At 40.5% G+C, this 16,801-nt stretch overlaps 1 protein-coding gene across 1 annotated transcript in view; it reads right to left on the reverse strand.

Moving 5' to 3' along the window:
* SGK1 (serum/glucocorticoid regulated kinase 1) overlaps positions 1-16,801 on the reverse strand; it is a 110,926-nt gene that overhangs the window by 47,667 nt on the left and 46,458 nt on the right. The window lies entirely within an intron of this gene.

Below are 16,801 nucleotides of genomic sequence, written 5' to 3' on the forward strand. Positions count from 1 at the left end.
ACATCGTGATGCGACGACGCCCCATGAGTCGGTAACGACTCGGTGCTTGAGCAGGGACTTATGGCAAAGGCTGTACTGCAAACTGGAGGGGACAGCATTGGTACATGAGGGGTACAGATAAGATTAATGGCATGGTCTGCCCTTCAAAGTCTTCAAAGCCTATTTTTCACATCACAAGTATCTGTCTTTACTGCACCTGCAGCTTATGTGGAAATTCTTTGGCGGGAAAGTCTAACATTAATACGAGCCAGGTGGCTACCCAGTACAGGGATGTCAAATTATTCAGCTTTCAGCTTCAAATTTTCAAGTGCCAGATAACTGTCTAGGATATTACTAGTCCTGTTTCCAAGTATGTATGTTTAAAGTTGGAATTTTAAATACAATTTTTAAAAACTCTATATCCAATGACTTGATTTGATAAAGTATTAATGGAAACACAAGACCTTTTTGGTGGGGGGGTAACAAGTCTCTACAGGGATTTGTCCTTGATTTATGGATTAATACTTATAGAACACTTGAATCGGTTAAAATGATATGTTGCCTTAAATGGTATCAGTTCTTGAACAGATATGTTCTTAAGAAGTCCTTACAAAAACTCTCCTTTACGCAAATAATTGTGATTGCCCACATTAACAACAACAACTTTGTGTTGTATGCTTATATGTTTTATTGAATTATTTTAGATATTATTTTAAATGGTGTTTTAGTGTTCAAAGTGTTCTTGTTTGCTGCCTTGGGTACCCTATTTAGGTGGAAATGTAGCATAACATGTTTTAAATAAATAAATAATTTAAAGTAGTAAAATAGTTCTTACAGTCAGACAGATAAGTTAATGATGTAATTCTTTTAAGAATATTGACAAATATCAAGATCGGATAGTTTTTATACACAGTTTAGCTACTTAAAACTCATGCCTCCCACAGGTGTATTAAAGTCAAACCTCATAGTTTGCTTTACTGAGATTTTCCACTGAGTTTTCTCTCTCTTTTTCTCCATCTCCTTCTTTCTTTCTGAGAGCTATTACAATGTGGAAAAGGACAGCCTCATAAGCAACTAGGCCAAAGGCCTTGAGGCAAGTGTATTGAAATACAGTAAAGTACACGAGTTCTTTCACATGGTTGTTGCATAAGTGCTAATAAAAGCTCTAGAAGAGTTTCTGAAAGTTATTACTAGTGATAAAGCTCAAAGCCAGCAACAAAGCTAAGATGGCAAGTCCCTCATGAACTACACACCAAGTGTGGCCAAAATCCAAGGCAATTCTTACATCTCCATTGCTTCTATGGTTAGAACACAGTTCCACAAGAATACACTATAGACCAGGGGTATCAAACATGCTGCCCAAGAGCATGATAAGGCACGGGCCAGGGTGGAAAAGGCCCTGGCCCTACTTGAGGACAGCAGTTTCTCTCTAAGTCTGGGGCCACCAGGAGGTTCTTATTCACAGAGCATAATGCTCTTCCAAGGGCATACTGAGAGAGGCAGTCCCAAAGATATGTATCTGACCACTAAGGGTCTTGAAAGTCAGAACCAGAACCTTGAACTGTATCCACTGGAAACCGGGCAGCTCATGCAGCACAGACTGTATGTGTGCCATCCAGGGGTCCCTATTAGGACCTGCACAGCCAGATTCTGGACCAGTTGGAACTTCCAGGTCAGGTGCAAGGGGAGGCCTGCATAGAGCAAAGTACAGTAATCTATTTTGGAGGTGACTGTTGTGTGGATTACCATGGCTAGGTCAGGGCGAGACAGGTAGGGAGCCAGTTGCCTAACTTGTGGTGTGTTCACACTACACTAAATAATGCGTTTCACATCTGGATTTTTGCTATTCCTACACAGTAAAAATCCAGATGTAAACCACATCATTTAGTGTAGTGTGAATGTACCAATGTTGCAGTTAGAGAAATGCCAGCTTGGCAACCTTTGTGACTTTGGCCCCCATGGACAAGGTGGCATCCAGAGTCATGCCAAAGTTCTTGACAGCCAGAGCCAGTTATAAGGGCACCCCATCAAGGGCTGGGATAACAACCCAACCTCGGCTCCCCTCCCCAGCCAATCTGTCTTACCCAGATTCAGTTTCAGACAGCCCTGCCTTAACCATCCAACCATGGTTTCCAGATCCTTGGCTAAATTCATGGGAGCAGCATCTGGTTGCATGCCTGTCAACAAGAATAGCTGGGTGTTGTTGGCATACTGATGACACTCTAGCCTGTAACTCTTCAATAGCTGGGTGAGGGGGTGCATGTAGGTGTTAAATAACATTGTGTGCCCCCTGAGGAACCCTGCATTCTAGTGGGTACCTCAGGGATACTATTCCTCCCAACACCATCCTCTGTCCCCAACTGTGAAGGCATGAGGTGAACTATTGTAGGGCTACCCCACGAATCCCAATGTTGGTGAGGTAGTGAGTCAATAGATGGTTAATGACTGTGTCAAATGCTCCTGTAAGGTCAAGCAATATTAGCAGCACTGACTTGCCTTGATCCAACTGGCTGTGGGGGTTGGTGGTGGAGAATCAACCTTAGAAATAAACAGAGTTTTTCAGCTGCTATAGTAAGTCTCAGAAATGTTTTGTCAGTTCCACAATATTTTTTTTCCCTGCCTGACTGCGTTCCTTTATGTTCCCTTTCATACAAGGGACTGAACCATAAGGAATTTAATGGAAGGCACAGGTTTGCTATGTTGAGGTAACTCCATGGTAATAGTTTCATTAAGTGCATCCATGGCACTTTGGTTTTTGATATTCATATGTGTGTTGTCCATGTTTTTGATTTAGTATGTAGGCAAGAATGCATTATTACTGCTTTACCCAACATTTTTGAGTGGACAACAGCCATTGGAGTACTAACACCTTTTTCCCTCAGTGGGGTATTTGTAACTCCTCCCCAATTTTTCCCAGTAGCTAACCATTCAGAAGAAAATTCCCTTGTGGTCATATTGGGGCCAATAACACACCAGAGTATTACCTGGTGGTCTTCATCTGGCCAATCCAATTACTTTTGTGGTTTTGTCATCCAATAGGATCAACATTAGCTGAGGGCAGTAACTTTGAAAGCATAGAGTCGGTAAAGGACATGAGGAATGCTGGGTCCTTGTGGTGCCATTTGCCATGAAAATCCATTATTTTCTTTATTGCATCCTTGCTGGATCAGGACAATATGGCAACCAGTAGCAAGCTGGTAGCAGCAGACACAGAGTGTCCTGGTGAGAGATGTAAACACTAGATCTCCTTTCCCTACGGGGACAGCAGAAGGTGCAGGAGGCTTTGGGGCCTTCCCATAGGAATACTGACATTTTTGAAAGGATCTCTGCAGAGATGGCATTGAGGGGGTACAATCTTGTATCACCAGAGGACTGGCTAACTTGACATTCTGTGCAAGATGCCTCCCCTACCCTCTTCATTTCTGATACACTTTTGTCACAGAAGACTGCACAGTGACAACACCTCAGTATGGTCTGAACCTTTTTTGCGGGGGGTGCGGGGAGAAGGGGAAGAAGCAAAGAACCATTATAAAAAGAAAACGTAATGATAGAAGAGTCTGATATTTCATGTTACCCACTAACATTTTACAAACCCCTGGTGCCCTGCACCAGCTGCCCACTTCTCTGAAAAAAGATTGAACTGGTGATTTTCATACTAGGGTCTTGGTGATCTAGGTTCAAATCCTCACAGTTACAATGTAGGTTGGTTTAGTTACCCTGACTACATGGGTCTCTCCTGGCACCACACCTCAGGTTTGTTGCTGTGTGGAAGAAATGGGGGAGGGTGAATGATATTTTGAGCTGGTTTAGACCCCTGGTTGGACCAAGGCATAATATCAAATACTACACACATTTCCAAATGAAGAAGCAAAACTGTTGAAACTTTCTTGACTTCCCTGAAAGAAATGTCATGGACTGTGTTGAAAGACAAATATGAAGCAGATCAAGGCTTTCTACTATAAAAGTAGGGAATATCATTACATACTTTATAGGCTGTGTGCATAGACACTTGCAGTTGTAGGAAATGAAAGTACATTTCATTGCTGGTCAGTCGTAAGTTCAACCAGTTGGACTTTTACCTCAATAGAACTCTGACCACGCAAAGGAACAAGCATTCTGCAGTGCAACAAGGGCCACACTTTTAAAGATTAGTAGCCAGCTGGACCTGGTGAGCCCACACTCTAGTAAATCACTAGCCAAGCTATGTTAGTATGGCAATGCATCAGCAAAAATACAATGTTTTTAATAGAAAAAGTATCTTAGCTACATCTGGACCTAGGCATACAGTCTTCCTAAGCAACTTGCTCCTGACTGCTAAGCAAACATCCAAGACTGTGTCTGCCATTGTAGATGGTTCAACACAAAAGTGCTCCATGAGGTGTCTGAATGGATTACCATTGGTGAGGTAAAAAAGGGCAATTGCCACATGCTTTTCCACTGAAACATGCTCATGCATTGTGATCAGCTCCAGCTGCAGGTGTCATTCAAGGTTTCCACTCACTCTGAAATGATGAATCCATTCCCTCTCACCCCCTTGTGCCAGCATGAAAGTCTCCCACCAGCCATGGCACTGTGAGTACAACAGCCATACATGATGTAGTGATGAGACACATGGAACCACCAAGCCATGTTCCCCATCTGTACTGCCTGTCTTACTCTCCTTCTAGCTATGGCCAGAAATGTACATTGGTGAAATGTGGTTCCTCTTGCTTGCATTCTCCTGATTTCAGTATTTCCCAGATCTTGACAGTTTCTGACCAAAACAAGAATCAGAACCTTTGTTGCCATAAGAAACTGCTGAGGACCCATCATTAATGATCTACTAAGATGGCTGCCCAAGAGTAAATACAGCTTGAGGAATCTCTGTCCTATTTCTAAAAACATGCTGACCAATTGCTAAACTGGATGTGCTAAAATGAGGTGAGGAACACAGCAACCTCTAGTGTAATGCAACGGCACAGCTGTAATAGACCAACCATGCCACACAAAAAATATGGAAATTTTGCTACTGTGCCACAATGTCCAGTGCTTCTCACTGGTATGAAGAATATATACCCTGCAATTCCTAGGAGGAAAATAAGAGAAAAAAGACAAGTGCAGAGTGCACACACAACATTTGAAGTTGAGCCCTTTGACTCAACTTCAGTGAAAATCAGAAATAAGCTGTGTGTGCATAAGAGGCCTCAGGCTATGTGCCCAGCCAGCATGAAGACAATTCTTTCTATACTAGATTTCTTATTTCAACCATAGTTTCAGATAAGTTGTTCTGTTGGTCTGCAGTAGACGAGCAAGATTCAAGTCCAGTAGCAGCTTAAAGACCAATAAGTATTCTAGGATAGAAGCTTTCAAGAATTTTAATAGCTTCTACCTTGGAAACCTTGTTGGTCTTTAAGATGCCACTATTGTCTTGAATCTTGCTCTTATTTCAACCATATCTGTGATATAGGAGGATCCACAACTGAGCAGGGGAAAACACAGTCCTGTGTGTGCTTGCTATTTGGGATACAATTAATCTTGACTAACCAGATACTTCCTGAAACCCTGAATGATTTTGGCATGCTGTGTAGTCTCATGAGCATATTTAGATGGTATGATAAACACATCCTTTCACTTCTAGTTATTACACTGCTGCAATGCTGGCCACAGATCAACCTGATTAGCTAAAATGCTGTTTCTGAACATTAGCTGCACAATCAGGTTTCCCTTCAGACACTGCAGAAGCAATAAATAACTTCCTCTCTTTTTCCCAGTAACCTAGGTGAGTGCCTGAACTCTAGCCTTAGAGGCTGGGACAATAAACACCTGTCTGCTTGAGGTCAATGCCCATGAATTAGCCTTGAGAGTTTAGGGGAATGGAGAGGGAGAGGACACCCTACCATTGTTGTAGAAACCCTCTTGAAATGTGTTAGGCTTGTTTATGTGTGTGTGGGGCAGGGAGTTATATGTATTAAGTTTCATAAATATTAGATCTACAAAAGTAGAAGAACTTTTCTGGATTAGACAAAAGGTCTATCCAGTCCAGAATCCTGTGGCCAACCATGTATTACCCCTGAAAAGCCAATATGCAGAGCATGGAGGCCAATTTTCACCCAAGTATTAAGATATACCATGTACACAGTCTCTGACCATGGTGATTCCATAGGCACTTTCTTTCATTCATGGTCTAGTCTTTTTTTAAAGCTCCTCAAAGCAAGTAGCTCTCAATCTCCACTTCTTGGGCAGCGAGTTCCATAAGTTACATTCACACTATGCATTTTATTTTTTAACAAGTTGGATGGTAGTTGTGACTTTCCAGGGCAGAGCAGGCACTGAAAATTGCAGGTGCAGTCCTTCAACACGGCAAAAGTTGCACACTAGAGATATTTCAGCTCAGGAATGTGGTGTGGTTCTGAATGGTTCTGGAGCCCTTCATTGTTCAGCATCACAGTTCTGATCCAAGTTGGGCCCTATGGCACTCAGGAAAATAAGTTCCACATAGTTGCTATGTGGCTGCAGAGAAAACAAATTGGGGTGGGGGATCCAGATGGCACTTGGAGATCTCCTGCTATTACAATTAATCTCCAGAGGAAATAAATCTATCCTCCTGTAGAAAATGGTTGCTCTGGAGAGTGTATAGCATTATGCCTTGCTAAAGTGCCTCCTTTCCCCCATCTGGCCCCCCAGGCTCTACCCCAAATCTCCAGGTATTTCCCATACTGGAGCTGGCAACCCTAGGAGGAACCTAACGTGTTAAAAATATCATGGAATCTGAATTACACATTGTGTGAAGTACATCTTTTTGTGTGTCCCAAATCTACTATCTATTTCATCGGAGGACATTGAGCTTCAGTGTTAGGGGGGTGGGAGAGAAAGACTAGGGAATGGTGATTGTTATAAAGTTATAAAATACAAAATCCTTAAAGAATGTTCTGTTGTTTTGTGATATTTGATTTGGTTCTGTGCATTCAGACTACCAGCCCGTATGGATAACCCATTAAATGTCAGCTATGTTTATGGCATTTTCCAAGTGTAAATAACTCCTGTCACCACCTTCTGATCAGAACTATGCTGAAGCACCTATCCAAGTTAACTGTTTGGCCCCATGAGGACAGTTGGATGTGATGGCTTTTGGGGGGAGCTTCCATGATGTATTCATACTAAGCATGATATGTGGGGCTCACAAGACTTTCCCTTTTAATCCGAAGCAAAAGGAATAACCTCTTTTGATCTAACTGAAAGAGAAAAGGCTTTATGGCTGGGGGTGGAGCATCCTGCTGGAAGCCCTGTCCACAGCCACTCGAGGGGGGTGGGTGGACTTGAGCTTTTTATGGACTTATTCCCCAGTTTACAGCTGAACCTCAGCCATTTGAGCAGTGGGGCTCAAAGGCGAAGGAAGGAAGGCCGAGCTGGACAGTGGGTAAGGTTGCCAGCCAGCAGATGGCATCCAGTGGGAGACTGGTGTGGGGACATTGGGGTGGCAAACCCAGAAGGGGCCATATTGCAATGCTACAATGCTCTAGAATTCACCCAATACTACAGCAGAAGACTTGGCAGTCCTAGTGAGAGGATCAGTGCAATTGCTGAGGTATACACCAAAATGACAGGGCAGCGAATAGCACAGCAAATGGCATAATGGTGGGGGCATCTACCAGCCTCCTCCCTCCTGCAGCAGTCTCACCCCTGCATGGTAGCAGCCTGCATCTACATATAAATAACTATTCATTTTAAAACTTTTATGACAGAAAATAATACATAATCTCATTTAACTGCCACAAAAAATGTCTTATGCAACCTAGAACAGCACCTATTTATGTAAAGAAAAAAATTCTCCTCCACTGATTTTTTTTCTCTTTTGTCTATGCTGAGCAAAACATGTATATGTAACACTTCTATGCAGGGCCTTTTTTGTAGGAAAGCTCAGCAGGAACTCATTTTATATTAGGCCACACCCCCTGACATAACCATTGTTTTGTATAGGGTTTTTTGTAGAAAAAGCCCAGCAGAAGCTCATTTGCATATTAGGCCACACCCCCTGATGCCAAGTCAGTTGAAACTGCATTCCTACCTAAAAAACACCCTGCTTCTATGTGCCGTCTCCTAATGCTTAAAACTTTTAAAAATCCTGCAAAAAAAAAAAAAGAGTACAAGTATTATAATCACATTATGGCCAATGTTAGTGGTGGTGGCTGAGATAGAGTGCTCAGCCCACTGAGGTAATGGCTGACCTGGAATCTGAACTTGGGACATTCAGTTCATACAGTTATCACAACACAACCTCAGCTGTATGAGCTGTAAGATAAGAAGATAGTTACTTGCCTTGTAATTTGGCAATGTGATGGCAAATTTATTTAAGCCACAGGATGTGAATCAGTAATTAAAACAAGGTAATCATTTATACTTGCAGGCCAGTTAGCACTGTTGGCTCCTTTCATCCGTAGCCATTCTTTCCTTAGGAATAAACACTGACACTCATTCTCTTAATTTTGTTTCACAGCAATGGAAACTATGGGTGCATTCATACACACTAAATAACATGTTTTGCAACTGATTTTTACTGTGTAAGAATAGCAAAATCCACTTGCAAAGAGTCCCTGTGTGAAAGCATCCTATGTATGGAAAACTTTTTAACATAAAGACTGTATTTGTATTAGCATTAAGTATATTACTTTAATGAATTTGCACAGGAGTTCTGTATGAACTGAACTGATAGAATTGCCAACCTCCAGGTGATGACTGGAGATCTCCTGCTATTACAACTGACCTCCAGGTGACAGAGATCTGTTCACCTGGAGAAAATGACTACTTTGGAAGGTGGACTCTGTGGCATTATACCTACTGAATTCCCTCCCCTCTCTAAACCCCACCCTCTCCTGGTTCCACCACCAAAATCTCCAGATATTTTCCAACCTGGAGCTGGTAACTCTATGAACTGATAATGGTCCACTAATGTATTTAAAAATAATGTGAGTTGCATCCTGATATGGCAGGAAATGATTAACTGTTTACACAGACAATCCCACTTGAATACTGCCAATTTTAAGTGGGCTTGACTTTTTAAAAAACTTATGTCTGCACTAGATCTGGATATTTTTATCTTGGTGATATGGCTTAATCTGTATGGAGATGAATGTGTAGTATCAATATAGACTGGTGAGTGGAAAATTCTGTTTCAGGGGACAGGTAGGAGAAGCATCTGGGAAGAAATGTGTAATTTTCCCCCCCTTTAGTTTGAGTTCCCATGAGTTCAAAAAACGACACTTTGGATGTGGGTAATATTACAATTAAGCTGAGAGAAGACACCCATTATAATTATGCAGAGAGTTCGCCAGCTTCCAGGTTGAATAGCGGTGAAACACAAGGGCTGCAGTCTGGCACAGCTTCACAAGTGCTTAAACCACAGATTTCCACAAGACTTAAAGGGAGGTGGTGAATTACAGTTCAATAGGTTTACTTATGCAGAAAATCATCAGAAAGACAGATAAGAAAGTCCGTGCTGTTTTCTTCACAGGAAAGAATACAAATTCTGAAACTGAAAAATAAACAGGATGCATTTTCAAGAGTATCAATGACCCTCACAAAACCTTAATACACCTCAAAACATAAACATATTTTACTGATTATTTTATTTCAAGAAATACATGAGGAAACAGATTTAATAAAATGTAATCTATATCCAGCATACCAGATTTATAAAGGAGACATTCAGGAAGAATAACATTTCATTGTTACATTTGAACATTGTACACTAACAGTACAATCCCATGCAGAATACTCCTGTCCAAGTCCATTGAAAACAGCAGGTTTAGACAAGAGTGATTCTGCATAGGACTGAATGGTAAATTACCTGAACTGTAAGTTACTTGATTCTACTTCAGGGATTTTTGCTTATATACCTGACTTAAAAGATTCCATTTTGGTTTACAATGCTTGGGTGCAGTCACTTGTTATTTATTTACATAGCCAGTGACTGGCCTATCATGCTTAAATATGAGTCACACAACAGATTTACACACTCTTTTGTTGTGACATTCATTCTGTCACTGGGGGAACTGCTGATGGGAAGGGGAAGAACATCAGCTGCTTGCTAGTTTTGTGTTGTTCTTCAGAATTACACATAATTTTAGCCTGCCCGTATGCTGACTGTTCTTTGCCATTCCACATTCGAAAACTCTTTTGTGCTTCACACTTCTGACTCATCTAAATAAATATTATCCATAACAACCCTATATCAATCCATTACCAATATGTGAAAGCAGATGCTGTATTTAGATTTAATCCTTGGCACAAAAGTGCATCCCAGCCCTATCACTGCATCTTGCTGGGCTTCTCTTTCCCAGCTTCTCTGATATAGCCAAAGAAGAAAATGCAAAGTCTCTCCCCACCACCCCTAAGAACATTAAGCAATGGATATGTAATAGCTGGGGAAAAGCAATCTGTTGCAATGGTGTATTTGCTGCTGCACCAGAGTGTATAGGCAACTTGAGTATTTTCCTTGAGTTTTATCTGAGGCATGGTGGGTTAGAGTAAGCTTACCTATCCTGCCACAATTCACCCTTCAGTCATGCTCTGTAGTCAGCACAAAGGAGGACTGTGGCAGCTTTAGCAACAGGTCTCTTTACTGCTTCCAATTGGGAAGGAAATTTACTAATGAAGAACACATACTAGTCCTCTATAGACATTTACAGTATTTATATATTTATTTAATTGCTTCATTTATACCCGACCTTTCTACTCAATGGGAACCCAAAGTGGCTCACATCATTCTCCTCTGCTCCATTTTATCCTCACAATATCCCCTGTGTGATTAGTTAGGCTACATGGGCTGTTCATGCACAGGGAGAAGCCAGCTGGTTACACATTTCAAGAGTGTAATTCAAATGATCATGCAACATGTGAACTGGGCAAATGCATGGATTTGTTTTCTAGGTTTCTGGCCTGCATGAATAGAAGCTGCACCCTCATGGAAAATTTGTACAATGCCCCATACATACATGTCCACCACAGCCCTAGAGCCACTGTTGTTGTTGTAGACAGATGTTAACATGCTTTTTATTAGTTATATCTCTAATGTGCCACCTGTATCCCTTTCTAGACAGTCATGTCCTCATAACAGTTACATGTGCCTTTCTAACCTTAAGGGCTGCGGTATGTTCTTGACAACCCTTGAAGACAGTTTGTAATCAGCAGCAAGCACAAAATGCTGCAACCTGCCTCTTGGTGAGTGTTTGAAAATGGGAACACAGACAGCCAATTTTGTGCCACACTGGCTGGTGATTTTCTAGTCCCAAATTAAGGTTCTAGGTCTTATATTTAAAGCCCCTCATGCTCTGGGAGCATTAGAGAAATAATCTCTGTTTGAAGTCACTAACATAGAATGGTTTTAAAACTGAAATAAGTAAATTATGGTTTTATATGTTTTATTGGACTGATTGTATTTTATGATGTTGTGAGCCGCCCTGAGTCCACTTGCGGAGAGGGCGGGATATAAATCGAAAGTAATAAATAAATAAATAAACATTTTAATATCGCCATTGAAAGCCCTGTTCTAAGTCTCCTGGTTTTAGAAAGTTAAGTTTTCAATGACACTGAAATATGTGAAATGGCTTTTTCTAAGAGACCGTGTTCTTTCTTAATGGCCTCTACACTAGTATGAGGATACCTATGCCAGAAAACCTCAGATTAGATGGAAGGAGGAATGTATTTTGATGTCATTGTCTGTTTTGGGTTTGCATATCATGCTGTCACGGTATTTATCCTGAGAACTGGGGAATCTTATTGATTATATCTGAATGCACAATTTGATGTTTATCTGTGGTGCTGTAACCTCTACTCCATACAAATAAAATAGATGTTTCTTATCAGTTTGAAAGCTAGACCAAGAGCCCTTGATCTTGCAAACAGTTGTTGACCCTTTAGTTCAACCCTGATGATTCATGCCTTGAAAATATGATCAAATCACTCAGGACTAAAATGGGTGTAGAAGATGCCTTACCAGAATAATGCATTTTGTACCTAGACCCTTATTTCACAAGAAGAATTGTGTCATTCAAGACCAAAAATAAGCATAAATAAGGGATATCAGGTTGCAGCTAAGGTTAGTATGACAGCATGTTCATACAGGCACATATGACAATCTGCTTCTCCCACATACACATTCCCATAGGCTCTGGATTCCATTCAAACCACATTAGTACAATATTTATTTCAACGGCTTGTCTAGTCATTGAGACTGCTCAGGAAATAGCCTGAAGCTATGGTTGCAAAGCTGAACTTTCCATTTTGGAAGGGTAACTTGCTAACTTAAATGGTAATTTAGATTTTTGCTAACACAGATAAATTGAACACTTTTGTATTCAACTGCTATTGAATTTTAAAAATGAACTCTAAAAGACACATACCGAGTATTCTAATTGCATATCCAACTGCACAATTAGCTATGTATTCTTTAGAAACTACTTTTTCTTTTCAGATGGAATGAGCAAACAACATACAAAACCTATTTGTCAGCCAAGGAACAAAATGACAATAGTGAGTCATTGCAGAAAGGAGGATGGGGGGGGGGGCAAAAAGAGGGAGAAGAGGTATATGCAAATCTATGAAATGACACAGGCCATGAGATTTGTATTTTAAACCACCAAAATCCAAAATCCAGCTAAACCTTATGTTTCAGGTATGATTTGACACCTCTTGCTTTTTTATGATCCTTTTTCAAAACGCACCTTTTCCAATAAATTTTTGGCACAACCCCTTAATCCTCATCCTGTATAAGAATTAAACCAGATATCACTTATGTGTGGTTGGATACACTCAAATAGGTGCATGCACTACCTAAGATCCTCTGGCTATGGAAGGTTGTGATTTTGTCTGAAACTGGTGCTGGTCACATGCTATTAAACTCTATAATAATGAAAGCGCCATTCAAACAAGTGGGAAGAATGCTGGACAGTTAACTGTACTTTAAAATATATCATATCCAGAGAAGTCAGTTTTGGACACAGTGAAGAAATCCTGTTTAATAAAACACTTTAGAAACCACTTCATAAACAAAAGAATATTGGAATGCAAATCACATTTGAATGACACCTCACCAACTTCCTCAAAGGGTCAGATTTCCCTAGTTACTTATAAGGCAAGATACAGCTTTCCATCAATCAGAAAAATGCTGGAATTCATTAGATCTTTAAATCAGTTGACCTCAAAGGATTACAAAAAACGGAGTGTTTCTCTGTTCCTTCCAGCATCACTTATAGTGTTGTACTTTTAAAAACTGTATGTTTTTGTTATCATGAGAAAGTAAGTAAATACGATGGCTATCAAATATCATGGCTATCATGAGAAAGTGTATTGTAAAAGGTTTATACATTTCCATACTAATCCAAAAGCTACATAACAAGTTCTGAGAGATACAAAATACACCTACATTTGGCTAAGCACAAATCTGGTACTCAAACTTGTTTTGCCAGCTCCTTCAAAACTAGGTTACTTACCATTAGATCTGTTATGTAATGCACTACTGGCTTTTGTTTTGAAAGTAAATTTACCAAACAGTGTGGATTGAGAGGCTGCACACTTTAATTGGCAATACTGATTAAAAGCCAAAGGACCCAATCCAGGGGTAAATGTGCACAATCACCACACTCCCAGCTCAGGGCTAAACTGTCAATGAGAGAGAAGTCTTCCAGAAGTAATGATGATGTGACATAGGAATACCTCACAGATGCAGTTTTGGAAGTAATCCAGCTGTGGCACAGGTGCTGGTACTATGATTACAAAAATTCACTCTGGACAGTGTTTGCCATCAAACCTTGGTCTTCACCCTGCCATTGTTTTTTTTAAATTGACATCTGCTCAATGGGAGATCCAATAAATTATCTGAGAAATGTTTGCATTTGGAGTGGTTTCTTCCATTTTGTTCTTCCCAGCGCCAGTCAAGAATGAACAACAGGGATTTTTAAAAACAAAAGTATCTTAGATGTGCACTTCTGCAGTTCTGAGACTCAGCAATCCTTGAAAAAGCATAGCCACATTTTGCCACAGAAACAAGTAGCCTTGTACTACGCCTTATGTTTATTTGAACTAACTTTACCTTTCCTCCCTCCATCTGCAAGCTCAGATGCAAAACATATGGACCAATTCCCATCCAATGTTTACATGTAGATGGATAGATACACATAATTAGTGCTCCCCGGGCTGTTTTTGAATGCAGGGAGACATCAACCCATATACAGAGTTCTGATCTTTTTCTCACCTCTCCTTGTATGTGTGTTTCTTTATTTTACTCTTAGAAGGCAGATGCCCAAGATTGAGGCACAACCTTGGCTTTGGTTGGCATCCATTCCTTCTTTCATAGATGTAAGCAAAAACTCTGCCTCTGTCCACAGATGCCAGTCTTGGAACAATCAGGCAAATTTCTGCCTCTACCCATCCCAATCAAATTTTCTTCTGCCACATGTTGCAAAATAACACATTTGCCCCATCTTACAATCAAGTGCTGACCAAGAATGCTACTGGTCATACAGCTGTATTTTGATTGGATGTCACAGCTATCTGATGCTTCCGTTTCCATGATCCCTCACTGTCCCCAGGAAATAGAAAATTAAAGTGCAGTGCAGATATCACAGATCAAATATGACTTATTTAGCAAAAGGCAAAGGTAATTTCATTTGAATTGGTGCCCTTCTGGTTATAAAGTATAGTTGTTTTGGCTTGCCTTGTGATTAGTTATTTTCCAAGTGTACTTCCTTAGTATCCTGCCCCTGTTTAAGCATATATCCAGTGCAACAAATCTTAAGGAGAAGTCCCCCTGCACACATAAACAGGGTGGGGCATAGGAGCCATTTTCACATTATGTGAGTCCACATCATTGTGAAGTGTGTAAATATTTCATCCATTCAGGTATTTATTTTATTGTTTATAGTCCTTTTTTCTCACTGAGATTTGAGATGGATTACAAGATACAGAAGACAATTCAATCAGTCAGCACAAGACACTTCGTAACATAGCGATAGGACTAGGCTTACAGAATTAGAAAACAATGCAAACAGAAAACTGTCTAAGGCATGCCATGCCATAATGCAGAAGGTGGATTACACAGGTAGAAGGCAATGCAGTAAAAACATGGTCATATGTACAATAAGTGTACAATAAACACTGCAATAGGTTACAACCCTATTCCCTTCTTTAGGAGCCCCTCTGAACTGTTCCATTCTACTACATTTCTAATTACTTTACTAAAATGTCCTGTTTAACCTTTCTGTTTTGGGCTGATAGTACAGTATTTCCTCTCTGATGCTCAAATACTGAGTAACTGGGAGCTGTTTCCTCCACTTCCTGGTGCTGGCCTATAGTTCTGTGGTAGAGGTGAAAATACCACAGTCACTCTAATCAGTCGTGCCCCGATCACCACTCTCTGCAAACAGCTTATTTAAAAAGTCTTGCAATTGGCTGTGCCACTTAGGGAACTTTCATACATGCAGAATAATAACTTTCAATCCACCTCAGCGACTGTTTGCAAGTGGATTTTGTCATTTCATACAGCATAATCGAGTTGCAAAGTGCATTGAAAGTGGATTGAAAGTGCATTATTTAGTGTGTGTAAAAATGCCCTTCGTTTAAATGACTCAATCAACTCCCCACTACTAGTGTAGGATTACACTTTCTGTATGTGAAAGGTGTATTGAGTCCTTATTGCTTAAATAAATCAGCCTCTTTAGTCCTGTCTGCTGATCCTCCACAAGTAATTATTCTGTGTTTTTGCAGATGTCCACATGTGTTGCTTCCCTAATAGGTCTGGTCTAACTGTGCGGCAAGACTGCAGATTGACATTTCTTCTTTGAACTTCCTTTGCTGACTAAACATCTCTTCTCCACCTTTAGCAAAGTGAAAGAAAGGCTGGTGGGGTGGGGGGAGGACCCTTGTTCTGCTAAATCTGTTCCATATGAATGTACAAACCTAATGAAAACTAGTTATCAAGAGCCTTTCATATACACTTGTACAGGAAAGACTATGCTTTACAGCTGGTCCAATAATTTTTATAAGCACCTTTTATGCTGCACTTGTTTTCTTAAAAGTTAGTATTTGGGGAAAAAGTAATAATCCTATTCCAGCTTCTGCAGAATAATTAAATTTCATTACAGGCAACTTTTTTTTTCTCTTGCTATTTCTTCTTCTAAGACACGTTTACTATTGTCAGGCACCTTAACAAAAAGGCCCAAAATGAAATCTGGAGAGCTGTTTGCCCTATTTGACTTGAAGGCAATGGCTTCACCATGTCAGTTATACTCCCTGAGGTTTAGGTTTCTTTGGACTCTCAACAGGAAACCTATTCCCATGAATGGCAGTTGTACTGATTACTTTGGAATATGTTAAACAGTTTTACATCTTGACTGGTCTGTTCTGTTTTCAGAGAGATATTTTTTATTTTATGAATTTTATACACCATTCTTCCTTTTTTGAAAGCTTAGCACAGCATACTTCTAAGTTTAAAAAGGTAAAGGTAGTCCCCTGTGCAAGTACCAGTCATTTCCGACTCTGAGGTGACATCGCATCACAACATTTTTACGACAGACTTTTTATGGGGTGGTTTGCCATTGCCTTCCCCAGTCATCTTCCCCCCCTCCCAAGCAAGCTGGGTACTCATTTTACCAACCTTGGAAGAATGGAAGGCTGAGTCAACCTGGAGCTGGCTACCTGAACTCAACTTCTGCCAGGATCAAACTCAGGTTGTGAGCAGAGTTTTGGACTGCAGTACTGCAGCTTACCACTCTGTGCCATGGGGCTCATCCACTATCTAGTTTAAAGTTAGGAAAATACTTCCAGTGCAATCCTAAAACCACTTTCCTGG

This window comes from Heteronotia binoei, chromosome 1 (genome assembly GCF_032191835.1).
Source record: "Heteronotia binoei isolate CCM8104 ecotype False Entrance Well chromosome 1, APGP_CSIRO_Hbin_v1, whole genome shotgun sequence".
NCBI lineage: Eukaryota > Metazoa > Chordata > Lepidosauria > Squamata > Gekkonidae > Heteronotia > Heteronotia binoei.